Below are 14,248 nucleotides of genomic sequence, written 5' to 3'. Positions count from 1 at the left end.
GGGGATTATGATCCGGGGCAGAACATCATTAGCACAGTCTCTAGCACATAGGGCTCAATAAGCTTCTGTTGATCAATTGAGCTGATGCCTGATGAGTGTTGACCTTTCACAGAGAGAGAGAAAACAGCAGATGCAACGACAGCAAAGTCTTTTCCCTCTGAAGGCTGTGATGTTCCCATTTTGCTCTCTTGGTCAGGTTGCTGGTCTGGAGGCAAAAACCAGGGGCAAAGAAAAGAGATACTTAGACAAGCAGACTGCTCAGTTGCATTAAGCCCGGCCACTACAAAGTCTTGGTTTGGTAGATTTGACTTTGCTCTTTCCTTTCTTTGTGGAGGGAAATGTTAGGAAAGGCATGTGGCTTTCAGAGATGCACTCCGCACTGGTGTGTTTCCCCTGGCTCTAAACTCCTTGGTGCCTGCTAATGTGGGAAACCTATTTAAGACATTCTGTTGCATAATTAGAGGAAAAGTTTAAACCACCTTTTTTTTTTTTTTGAGACAGAGTATCACTCTGTTGCCCAGGCTGGAGTGCAGTGGCGCAAGATCTCGGCTCACTGCAACCTCTGCCTCCTGGTTTCAAGCAATTCTCCTGCCTCAGCCTCCCTAGTAGCTGGGATTACAGGTGCCCGCCACCACACCCAGCTAATTGTTGTATTTTTAGTAGAGACAGTATTTCACCACGTTGGCCAGGCTGGTCTTGAACTCCCAACCTCGTGATCCACCCACCTCGGCCTCCCAAAGTGTTGGGATTACAGGCATGAGCCACCATGCCTGGCCAGTTTAAACCATCTTGAGGGAAGCAATCACTTGACTAACATTCCTACTTAAAAATAAATGACAGAAACCAGATTTTGCAATTTCAATAGACATTTATTGAACACTTACTAAATCTGCAAAGCAATATGCCAGATACAGTAAAGGGTGTAAAAAATAAATGGGCTAGTCCCAGTTCTCAAATAGCTAGTGGGAAAGTCAGTCACTTAAACGTCTTATTAGATTATAAGAGAAAGTGATTCTGAATCAAGTAATGAGAAAAGTTGCCTGGAGTTGGGGAGGGGTGCTCATCTCAGACCATTCAGAGCAAAGGCCCCATGGTGGGCACAGCACTGGTAGAAGACTGCAGGACAGGGGTGCTCCTTGGCTGTCCCCACAGGCCCTATATATGTAAGCGGATGAGGTCCAGGGCATTCAAGGGATATTTCTGCCCAGATCCTATACCAGGTGTGGCTCAAGTCCTTACAACTGTAGGGTCCCTGGGGACATCCTCACACATTCTGCTTGAAGCAAGCTTCAACTAAAGGTCCCCAGGAGATTCTGAGATATTTGCCAGGTGGATCTTTCATGTCACATTGAGGAGTATAAAGGTCATTTTATTTTATTTTTTTATTTTTTGAGACAGAGTCTCACTCTGTCACCCAGGCTGGGCATGATCTCTGCCCACTGCAACCTCCGTCTCCTGGGTTCAAGTGATTCTCCTGTCTCAGCCTCCCAAGTAGCTGGGATTACAGGCACTTGCCACCATGCCCGGTTGAATTTTGTACTTTTAGTAAAGAGGGATTTCACCATGTTGGTCAGGCTGGTGTCGAACTCCTGACCTCAAGTGATCCTCCCACCTCAGCCTCTCAAAGTGCTGGGATTACAGGCATGAGCCATTGTGCTTAGCCATGATCATTTTAAAGGGCAAGAAATGAATCAAAGATTTCTGAGAAAGAGTGGCACAATCCAGTCTGACCTTTGGGAAGCTCCTTGGGCTTGTGGTAAAAGAAGGGATGGTTAGGGTGCACCTGCAGCATGGGGAAGGCCCAGAGGAACAGCCCTTCCCTGAGAGACAGATGCCCTTTATCCTACCCCCATGCAATGCTCCCCAGATTTCCCTAGTCTCAGACACCCTTGGAGACAAATGATATCACATGATCATGCATATCACTTTTCACTGGCTGATTAACTCACCACAACAATGCAGCATCCCAAATCCTTGTAAAGCGGTGCTCTGCCCAAAATACTTGGAGGAGTTCTGGGGGACCTCTCTTGTGTGTTCCCTCCCACCGGACTCAACAGACCCTGCCCCTGTCCAATGCAGCCCACCTGCTGCCATGGTCCCTCCCGAAGCCCTACTCCTTGAGCGATCAGCCCGAGAACTCAGGAGGCCAATGCCAAGCTACAGAAGAATTAGAACAGATAATCAGCTTCCTTTGCATTAAGAGGTCTCACTCCACATATTACTTGAACCCTAATATGTAACAGATTTGGTGATAAGCTCCTTCAGTTTTCATGTATGGTCATCTCTCTCCTTGGGATCCAGGTTTGCAATTGAGGAGGCTGGATTGAAGCAAAATCTCTTCTTCAAATCTTCACTCTCTGTCTACATTTGTACCCCTGGTGCAAGCTCATCATCCCTGGCTCTCTCTCCCCTGTGGATAAGTTCTGGTACCAGTGGCTCCTCCGATAAGCTCTACCAACAGGTCACCCCACTTGTTCCTCAGAAATACCCTAGCAGAGGGCACAGCTTGAGTTCTCTTTGCAGGTGGTTAAGGATTTAAGGTGCCCAATGACACATCAGTCATACCTAGACATGAATAATCCCCCAGTAAACAAGTCTACATCAGGTGGCTGGTCACCATAGGCATGACATGTCTCTTATCAAGGCTTTCTATGTTACATTTATGAAGCAGGGGTATTGATTTAGGTAGTCCCTTTAAGGTGGAAGATTCTTAATTCTAAAATAAATTAGAAGTCTACTGTGATAGTCCAAAAATAATATAGTGAGTACCTGGAGAGGGAAGCAGCAGAGAAGATGAAAGAAGGGTCATGTAATTGACATTCATTGAGCCTTTACTATGTGCTAGACAGACCATATTCAGCTATTTGCACATGTTGTCTGATTGAAATCTCAGAACAACCATATGAAGTAGGAAATGCTGTTATCCTCATTTCACAGATGAGGAAACTGAGGGGAAAGTTCTTGTGTTCACACAGATGCAATAGCTAAGTTGGTATTTAAACCTGATTCAGATTCCAGAGCTATATTCTTAGTTACTATGCTGCACAGCTTCTCAAGATTTTGATAAAAATGGAAAGCCCTAATGCTTGAAAGACATGCTAAGTCCATGGCATGAAGAAAGATCAGGGGAGGAGCTGTGCTGCAGTCTGTCTTTCCCTTCACAATTCAGCCCACTTAGTCTGTCTGTCTATCCATCTGTCTATATGTCACCTAACCACCCTGTCCATCCACCCATCCATCCATCTATGCATCCATCCCTCCACCCAGCCATCCATCCATCCCAACCTTCGGAAAAGAACTCAAGGCAAAAAGACAAACAGAGAAGTAAAAACTTTTAAAATAGGGATAAAAGAATAAAAGGTACATAACAAAGGGAAATAGATTATTGCAAAACTGATGCATAAAAGCATATAACTTAATTCTGAGCATCTTGACTTTCAAGGTATAAAAAGAAACATGGTGAGTTACATAGTTTGCATTTGCTCATAAAAGGAACCATGGTCACCTGTGAGGAGACACAAACATTTTACTACCAAAGCTTAAAACAGCTAACACATGGCTCTTTATTTAATAAAGGAAAATTAAATAACATAAAGCCAGAATCCTCAAATGCAGATAAGTCGCAATAAAGGCAGAACACCTAATGTTAAATCTTCATGATTCCTGTAGGACTCAAGAGCAGTATAATCCGGACATGCTCTGTCTAGGGGAGTTTCTAGAGTCCAGGATTGAGGAGGCCCAGCAATGTGTGAGTTTTGCTTCTCTGTAGTTCAATAGCCTCACCTTAGCATTGGCTTCTCTGTCATTCTGCCTATCTCAGGAAAGAGAACCATCAGGGGGTGCCAATTAGATTATGTCAGAGAGAGCAGAAGAGACAGAAATGCAGGACAACCAGGGGCCCAGGAAGATGTTACCAAAGTGGGGACTGAGATGGAGGGAAGCGAAGGAGTGAAAGAGCATGGCTTTGGAATGGTATCAAATGCCAGGGAAAAATCACAACGTATTTCGAGCAATAGATACTACTTCCTTGGCTTGCTTCTCCAAAGTTGTGAAGAACTGGGAAGAGCTGAGCAGAGAAGAGTAATGCTAAAGGATGTAGCTGGAGCTTCCCTCTGCAGGTGGGAGGTAGCTTCCTGAGTTTCTAACTCAGAAAAGAATTTTTGTACTGAAGAGCAGAATGGAAGGGAGGTGGAGGTAATGTCTCCAACATAGGAAGATGCAACTCCTGGCTATGTGTGAATGATATCATAACATAAGAGAGGTCATGTGTTCACAGCCAAAGAGAAGTGTTATCCAGGTGCATTTCACTTGCTGACAGTGAGCAGATGTTAAAGGCTTTTTTCCTGAACCCTGAAAGTTGGCTTGATCCTCTCACTTTGGGGACTGCTTTTTGTGGGAAGTTTCAGGTTTCCAGCTATCATCTCTGTTTTTCCTCCCGTTATCCCTGGGATATGAAAACTGGTATTCTAGCCATTGGATGACAATGTGGATAACTGCATTCTCCTCCTGCGGGGAGAGTCAGGTGCTGCCATTAGCTTCTCATGGTGTCTCCGCCAGCCATTCTTTCTTGGCATTGCTACCGCCATTGGCCTACACAGGCCTTTGCAACTAGACTACTGCTCCACGATCTTGCTCATGTCATGGCACACAAAGGAAATAGCATGATTTATTCAGCCCACTGGGTTTATCCAGTCTGGAGGCAAATGGCTCTGGCCACTCCATACCCCCCTACCCCTGCCCCAGGCTGCACTGGTAGGTGCAAGGATCCAATCAAGTTGACCTGCTTGCACACCAGTTGGAAGCTGTTGTCTGGAACACAGAAAGAGCTGCTTCGTTTTTCCCCATTGTTGGCGTCTTGCTTCAATTCACATTGAGCACATTGGCCAGGCTAATTTTCCCCAATTCAGCATTTTCATTATGTTGCTTTACTGCTTACCGCACAAGCAGTGGCTCCCCACCCCCTATTGGAGTTTTAAAGTTATTGACCTGGCAGTCAAGACCTGCCCCGCTTTGCCCCCATTTACCTTTCCCAGGATTGTCAGGTCCGGACTTGAACTCACTGCCTCCTCCACATGTACGCTCCTGCCTTTAGGATGACGCTCTATTGTCAGAACTATTCTCCATTCTTGCCTACGGTACTTAAAGACCCAGATCAGAACCAGATCACACCATGGCTCCTCTCTGATGCTTCCCAATAACTCAGCTTCTAAAGGCTTCCGTTTTTACCTCTTTTCCAACCTTGTAGGCCACTATTCACCAAGTCTCTTCCAGCCTCTCAACATTCAGTGAAAAGCCAGGTTTAAATAGTCCCATAAACTCAGGAAATGCTGCAGCATATATTCCCTTCTTGGGGATGCAAAACACATATCTGCTTAAAAGGAATTGATTTTATTCATCTCAGCCCTGAGTTGTTCAAACTTATTTCAGCACAGAACTTTTTAACTGTAACAGATATTAACTTCCCGTGGAACTGGTTCTATAAAGCAGACTTTGGAAACACATAGTTGGAACTTGCAGGTCCTATCCACATAGGCTCTAATCTGAAATGTAGTTAGCTCTTTAAAATTTCCAGGTAGTAAAAGCTAATTAAATCTGATCACGAAACTAGACAATCTGACCTTCCTATGAATACTCTCTTTCCCTGCCACGCTCAATACTGAAAGAGAAAAGGGACAACAGTGGCGTCCCTCACCATGCATGACCTTACTGTCAGCTCTGTGTTTGGAACCCTGGCAGAAGTTTGCTGGGATGAATTTGAGTAGCTGATTCAAATAATAATAATAGCAATAATAATATGAGTCAATATCATGCACTAGAAAGTGCAGTACCTTGTAAATCCTTAGTTTGCATGAGTTTTTTCAGTCCCCACGACATCACTGTCAGGTAATCACTATTTTTATCTCCATGTTACAGATAAGGAAACTGAGGTACAAAGAGATGAAGTAACTTCAGGGAGCAGCAGAGCCAGCTTTCAGGCATTCAGTCACAGAGTCTTGCTCAGTTATGTTACCTCTTCAAGAAAACCAAAGTCCTTTGCCATACGTTTTTTGTTTGTTTGTTTTTGAGACAGAGTCTCACTCTGTCACCTAGGCTGGAGTGCAGTGGTGTGATCTTGGCTCACTCCAGCCTCAATCTCCCAGGCTCATGCAATCCACCCACCTTAGCCTCCTGAGCTGCTGAGACTACCGAAGCACACCAATATGCCCGGCTAATTTTTTTTTTTTTAGTTTTTGTGAGGTGGAGTCTTGCCATGTTGCCCAGGCTGATCTCAAACTCTTGGGCTTAATGGATCCTCTGGCTTTGGCCTCCCAAAGTGCTGGGATTCGAGGCATGAGCCACCACACCTGGCCCAAAGGCATGCATTTGAATGGTGTATAAGATAAAATGGCACAGCGGTTTTTAAGGTTTGTTGTTGTTGTTGTCGTTGTTGTTTTTTGAGACAGCATCTTGCTCTTTTGCCCAGGCTGGAATGCAGTGGCATGATCTTGGCTTACTGTAACCTCCACTCCCTGGGTTGTAGTAACTCTCCTGCCTCAGCCTCCTGAGTAGCTGGGAATACAGTCACTCACCACCAGCTAATTTTTGTATTTTTAGAGAGACAAGGTTTCACCATGTTGACCAGGCTGGTCTCAAACTCCTGACCTCCTCAAGTGACCCACTCACCTTGGCTTCCCAAAGTGCTAGGATTATAGGCATCAGCCATCACGTCCACCCTAATGCACTTTCTTTTCTTTTTCTTTCTTTTTTTTTTTTTAATGGAGTCTCGCTCCGTTGCCAGGCTGGAGTGCGGTGGCGCGATCTCCACTCACTGCAACCTCTGTCTCCTGGGTTCAAGCAATTCTCCTGCCTCAGCCTCCCCAGTAGCTGGGACTACAGGCGTGCACCACCACACCCAGCTAATTTTTATATTTTTAGTAGAGAAGGGATTTCACCAGGTTGGCCAGGATGGTCTTGCTCACCTGACCTCGTGATCTGCCTGCTTTGGCCTCCCAAAGTGCTGGGACCACAGGCATGAGCTACCATGCCCGGTGCCTAATGCATTCTTTATGAAATTCTGCCTAAACGTTTACTGACATCTATGCTCAGAAGTCCACTTTCTCTTTAGTCCAGACAGATAGCTTATCTCCAAGTTTATTTAAAAGATCACATTGTACTTATTCTTTGTACTGCAAGTCTTGATCTTTGGCCAAAAGCAATACAATTCTGACATAGGAGTTCTTCCTTCATCAACCCAGTGCAAGAAGGGTTTCCCCCCACTCTGAGTTTCTTTGACATTTATTGTGTCTTCTACTCATTTGAATGCATATTCTGTTTTGTAGTCAAAATTGTCTTGCCAAGTGAATGGGTCTTATCTTTCCAACTATGTCTTCTCACTTAGAGCTCCATGCACAGTGTCATGCTCAGACAGGGGTTGAGTGTCTGTTGAGTGATTTATTACCCCCAAATGCCAGAGCCATTTCATGATCGTACTGGATGTCCTCTTGCATGTCTGCCTTTAGCCCATGTATCTGCTCTCTGCCTTCCTCCACCTTACCGTGTCCTCAGGAGGATGACTGCTGTGGGCCCAACCACAGGCTCTTTTGCTCTCTGGCTCCTGGTGGTGCCACGAATGGGAGATGCCAGCAGGAGAAGTGATAGTGGGAGGAGGGAGAGGTCAGGAATTTATTCCCTGGCTTCCTCTTTTGTAAGCTCTGGGCTGTCAGGATGAAACCACTGCATCCTGAGACATCCCTAGAGCCGTTTATTAGCCTCATAGTCCACAATCTCCAGAAACGTTTATGTTTCCTTGGGTTTTGTTACAATCCTCTCCTGCCATTCTGCCACTTCTTCGGCACTGGGCTGAAGAGTGAATGTAGCTGCCAGCTACACAGCCTGTGTAAGACTGCGGAGCTCAGTGGAAACAACCAGCACACACCTCTCCTTTAGGAAAGCACGTAGAAGATCCCTTCACCCATTCTGGCTGTTGGAGGGAAAGCATCCTACATTGCAGCTGAAAAAGGACAGCACCTGCCAAGGGAGATTTTTCAGCTGCCCCCGTGAGGCCTGACAGATGAGGGTGATGAGGCTCATGGTTGGTTGGTTGTTGGTGTATTATTTTGCCTACTGGGAGGAATCCCGTGTGAAAGCCTGTACCATGTGGCAGCCTGTTTCTGGCCAGTTTGACCTTTTTATCATTTATTTTAGGGCCTGAGAATGTTCTGAGATTCCCTGACATTCTACTGCTTTGTTTTGAAGTTGCTGGAATTGTAATCTATTAGTCTGGACTTTTATGTATTTATGTTTATACAACTTTTTTGAAATATAATTTATATGCCGGACAATTCACTCATTTAAAGTATACAGTTCACATTTTAGAACATTCACAGGGTTGTGCAGCTGTCGCCACAATCTAATCCTTGAACATTTTCATCTCCTATTAAAGAAGCTCTGTACAACCGGGCATGGTGGCTCATGCCTGTAATCCCAGGGCTTTGGGAGGCCAAGGTGGGCGGATCACAGGGTTAAGAGATCAAGACCATCCTGGTCAACATAGTGAAACCCCATCTCCACTAAAAATACAAAAATTAGCTGGGTGTGGTGGTGCATGCCTGTAGTCCAGCTACTCGGGAGGCCAAGACAAAAGAATCCCTTGAACCTGGGAGGTGGAGGTTGCAGTGAGCCAACATCGTGCCACTGCACTCCAGCCTGGGTGACAGAGCAAGACTCCATCTCAAAAAAATAAAAATAAAGCCAGCTCTGTACACAGTTTTATTTCCCTTTCCTCCCTTTGCCAGCTTCTGGCAACCACCAATCTACTTTCTACCTCCATGGATTTCCTTATTTTGGATACTTCATATAAACGAAATCATATGCAATGTGACCTTTTGTATCTGGCTTATTTTACTTAGCACAATGTTCTCATGGTTCGTTCAGGTTGTAAATGTATCAATACTTTATCCTTTTTATGGTTGAATAATATCCCATTATATGAATATACAACATTTTCTTTATACAATCATCAGTGGAATGACATTTGGGTTATTTCCATTTTTTGGCTATTATGAATAATGCTACTAAGAACATTTGCAGCTGGGCACGGTGGCTCACACCTATAATCCTAGCACTTTGTGGTGTCGAGGTGGCAGATTGCTTTAGCCCAGGAGTTTAAGACCAGCCTGGGCAATGTAGCACAACTCCAACTCTACCAAAACACAAACAAACAAAAAAAACCACAAAAAATTAGCTGGATGTGGTGGTGCATGCCTATAGTCCCAGCTACACAGGAGACTGAGGTGGGAGGATCAATTGAGCCCAGGAGTTCAAGGCTGCAGTAAGCCATGATTGTGTCACTACATTCCAGCTTGCGGGACAGAGCAAGACCCCGTCTCAAAAAACCAAAACCCCAAAACACAAAGAACATTTGTGTACAGGTTCTTGTGGGGACATACGTATGTTTTCATTTATCTTGAATAAATACCTAAGCGTGGATTACCTAGGTCATATGCTTACTCTATGTTTAACTTTTGGAGAACTTCCAAACTGTTTTCTAAAGTGACTGTACTGTTTTACATTCCTGCCAGCAATGAATGAGAGTTTTAGTCTCTCTACAGCCTTGTCACTTGCTGTTGGCTGTCTTTATTTTAGCCATTCCAGTGAGGGTGAAGTGGTATCTCATGCTGGCTTGGTTTGCATTGCCCAGGCGGCTAGTAATGCGGAGTATCCTTTCATGTACCTACTGGCCATTTGTATACAAGCTTTATGTCTACATTTCCCTATTCAAGACTTTAGGAGACTGATAGATTTCAGAATTCTGACCGTTTTTGAAGTTCATAGACACTTTTCAACATATCTGCTGCAAAAATACTATGATTCAACCTAAATGGGATAAAGTGTATATGGCCTCCGGTGATATTAAGTCAGTTTTTGACATCCAAAGTATCACAAAAAAATGTTGGTTTTCAGAACTTTTGGATTTTGGAAATATAAGGAGGCACCTGTACATGCTCCTGGGTTCCAGTTAAGACTGTGCTATGGGCAGCCATCCAGATGTGCCACTAGTGACTGCCCCTCCATGAGCCCTGTAAGCATGGCTCTCTTGAGCATGACCCCACAGGGACCCTCCCCAGCAGGGAGCAGAGTACAAGGACAGGGCCCCAGGTCACCTCTCCTCCCTGATCTTACTTTGCATGGTGCCTCACTCAGAAACTGAGTGGGATTCCCCATAGTTGCCTCAGGATCGCTGAGTTCACCTTGCTTGTCCAGAGATAGAAGTGCAGCTAGTGGTGTTTTCAGGAGAGGGAGGGAGTAGGGGTGCAAGGAGGGTTGTGATGCATAGAGTTGGGGCAGGTGTTAATCCCGGTAGTTACTCCCAGATATCCCCATTGCACCTTCCAGAATCTTTAACTCTAGCTGTAGAAAGACAGAAAAGTGGAGATTTGACTAATGCTGAAATTTGGCAAATCAACCTTGTGCAAGGGAATCAGGGCTAGGAGCAGCACTATTCAAATGCTTGGTCATGCTCCCATTCATTGCCCCCTTTAAGTTGCTCTTGGTCCATGACTCCCCATTCCCCACTTGCCCTCAGCTGGTCCATGGTCCATCCTTGAGAAGCAAAGGTGATGGCTCACTATCTGTCTCCACCCTGCTGACTGTGAGCTACATGAACTCTGTCCCAGGATGTGGAGAGGTGCTCTCTGCTCTCTCCCCAACTCTGCTCCAAAGCCACAGTCATTTGTTCAGAAAGAGTCTGTGACCTGGAACTATTCCCTGGAACTGATCTCCTTTCTGGTGAGGTGCTTATAGCTATAGAGCCCCCCAGATGATCTCAGAAAAAGGGAGGTGATTAGGAAGAGGTAAGCAAAGAGGATGGGTACTGATATGGTTTGGCTGTGTCCTTACTCAAATCTCATCTTGAATTGCAGTTCCCATAATTCCCACGTGTGGTGGGAGGGATCTGGTGGGAGATAATTGAATCATGGGGTGGTTTCCCCCATGCTATTCTCTTGATAGTACGTTCTCACAAGATCTGATGGTTTTATGAGGGGCTTCTCCCTTCTCTTGGCTGTCAGTCTTCTGTCTCCTGCTGCCTTGTGAAGAAGGACGTGTTTGCTTCCCATACTGCCGTGATTGTAAGTTTCCTGAGGCCTCCCTAACCCTGTGGAACTGTGAGTCAATTAAACCTTTCCTTTATACATTACCCAGTCTAGGGTATTTCTTCACAGCAGTGTGAGAATGGACTAATACCCAGGTTAGAATTAGGACAGTGCCCCAACTCCCTGTTCTCCATGCCCATTCTTCCACCCCCACATTTCTCCTACTGCCCAATTGCTCCACTCCTTTCTTTCTTTCTCCAAGTTTTCTAATTCACATAGGAATGAGTTCCATCTTGAGGTGCTTTCTTGCCCCTTGACGAAGGGAGGTAGAGATGGAGGAGGAGACAGATGAGAGTTACGTGATATAACTAATGACTGCAAGTGTGATTTTCCTTGGGGACTTGGTTTTCCTGAAGGCAGGGGCCAAACAAGCAAGATTTAGTTCTTTAACTTGCCCAGGACAACATAGCTAGTCGGTTTATCAGAGCTAGGACTGAAAACCACTTCTTCTTGGGGCTTCTTTTCCCTCCATGACAATATCTATCCTCGTGTCTTTAGAAGAAGATAGTTAACTGCACTGGTTTTGACAATAAATCCAATCCACCCACCGGGTTTCCTTGCTGCTTTGTGCAGCCCTTGAGGCAGAAGATAAATAAACACAAAGTAAAAATAGGCTCGAGAGGAGGTGCTCTCGAAGAAGTGATTTTCGAGCTGTGGCTGCATTCTCTTCTCTTGGTCCCTGAGACCTGGCAGGTGGATGGGAGGAGGAGAGAGGTTCATGGGCAGGTCCCCTCACCTTGTGAGGGAAGAAGTCTTCTGGGGTGTGGTTGCAGACCAAGGTGAATTGGCTGTCGGGGTGAGCAACAATGATGGGGTCAATTCCCACTGCCTTGGTGTTATCTCCGCAGGGGGTATCCCTGCTCTCCCATCCCTGGGCAGGGGTCCCATCACTTGGTGTGGTGGTCCTTGAGCATCTTACCTAGACTTCTCCCCTGGGAGATGACAGTAGCTGGTTTCTAGAGAAAGCCCCACAGCCATTTTTTACAAAACTTTTTGCAAACTTCTGCTTTATTCCTGAACATTCTAATGAGTCCACATAATCTACTTTCAACTTAAAATCACTTAGAATCTTCCCACGCAGCAATGCAAATCTTCAACCACATTCTTATGGAAAGGTAGAGTCCTTACAGAGCACCTGCTGAGATTCCTGCTCCTCACCAACTAGATCCACTGTTCTTCCCCAACACCCAACCTCCCTCAACTGCAGTGGCATCCCCTATGTTCTCCAAATAGCAGTGCATGCTCCTGCTCAGGGCCTTTGCATTTGCTGTTTCAACCCCCTTAAGTCCTCTTCTTACACGTACACTCTCTCTCTTTTTTTTGAGATGGAATTTCACTCTGTAGCCCAGGCTGGAGTGCAGTGGCTTGATCTCAGCTCAATGCAACCTCCGCCTCCCAGGTTCAAGCAATTATTTTGCCTCAGCCTCTCGAGTAGCCGGGACTACAGGTGCATGCTGCCATGTCCGGCTAATTTTTTGTGTTTTAGTAGAGGTGGCGTTTCACTGTGTTGCCCAGGCTGGTCTTGAACTCCTGAGCTCAGGCAATCCACCTACCTTGGTCTCCCAAAATGCTGGGATTGCAGGTGTGAGCAATCTGAGCATTTTTTTTTTTTTTTTTGAGATGGAGTCTCTGTCGCCTGGGCTTGAATGCAGTGACGTGCTCTTGGCTCACTGCAACCTCTGCTTCCCAGGTTCAAGCAATTCTCCTGCCTCAGCCTCCCAAGTAGCTGGGACTACAGACTTGTACCACTGCACCTGGTTAATTTTTGTATTTTCAGTAGAGACAGGGTTTCACCACGTTAGCCAGGCTAGTCTTGAACTCCTGACCTCAAGTGATCCACCTGCCTTGGCCTCCCAAAGTGCTGGGATTATAGGTGTGAGCCACCATGCCCAGCCCAGATGTACACCCTCACTGTCTCACCTCTTTCTGATCTTTGTTCAAGTGTCCCATCAAATGATGCACTGCTCTGTCCCTCAGACTTCACCCCTTTTCCTGTGTTATTCTTCTCCACTGCGCTTATTATATTTGGCCATGATGCATTTTACTTATTTGCTTTTTGTCTGTCACACCCATCCAGCCTATGACAAAGTAAGTTCTTCGAGGGCAAGACTGTTGGCTGGTTTTGTTCACTGGTGCTTGAAAGAGCATCTTCCATATAATAGGAGTTCAGTACATGTTTACTGCATAAATAAATCGAGGCTTCTAGAACAATCTAAAACTGGACATGGAGTCTTTAGATGGCTTCCTGCATGCAATGGGACACCTTCAGTAAGTAATCAGTGAGCCTCGAATATAAAAACCTTCATTACTGTTGCAAATGCACTAGGGAAGACCTTGCCCAGATACCACACAAGGCAGAAGCAGTAAGACCAGCTCTAGGCACAAGCAAAGTCAATGCTTTTTGCTTTTTTTTTTTTTTTTTTAGAGATGGGGTCTTGCTCTGTCACCCTGGCTGGAGTGCAGTGGTCCAATCAGAGCTCACTGCAGCCTCAAACTCCTGGCCTCAAGCTATCCTCTCACCTTCTCAGTGTTGAGATTATAGGCATGAGCCACTGTGCCCGGCCAGTGCTTTTTTTTTTTTTCCACTGGTGCCTTTCCATCACTCTTTTCTTTCTTTTATCCCTCATTACTTTGAACCAATGCTCAGCTAATCCACTAATCTTCTCTATGAGGTATTAAGTGATAAAGGCTTAAGGCGTTAGCATTTCCAGGAGTATTTATCCTTTAAAGAGAAATCTGGAAGACCAAAAGTTGGCCAGGATCAGAATGAATGAATCTCACCAGGTAGAATTTCAGATCCTGCAGAATTCAGGCTGGGGGCTCAATTTGGAATTCTTTGAATTACTGGCCAAGAACAGCAGGTCAGCTGTTTTTAAGCAACAAGACTGTAAAATTGATCAGCTGGAAGCCAAGGCAGCAAATATAGACATTGTCACTTCTCCTATATATCTCTCATTTACATACTAGTAATAATAAAACCTTCCTTGCAACTTCCAAATCTCAGCTCACCTCAAAGCCAAATCTACCTTTATCTTTTTTTTCCTGAATTGCTGGGTTTTCCTGCTACCAGATCAAGATCTTCATTAATTACAACCCAACATCTATGGAAGGAAAAG

This window comes from Sapajus apella, unplaced genomic scaffold (genome assembly GCF_009761245.1).
Source record: "Sapajus apella isolate SASKATOON/1434 unplaced genomic scaffold, GSC_monkey_1.0 scaffold11, whole genome shotgun sequence".
Taxonomy (NCBI): domain Eukaryota; kingdom Metazoa; phylum Chordata; class Mammalia; order Primates; family Cebidae; genus Sapajus; species Sapajus apella.
The sequence above is the reverse complement of the archived record's forward strand: the minus strand, read 5'-3'. Positions refer to the sequence as shown.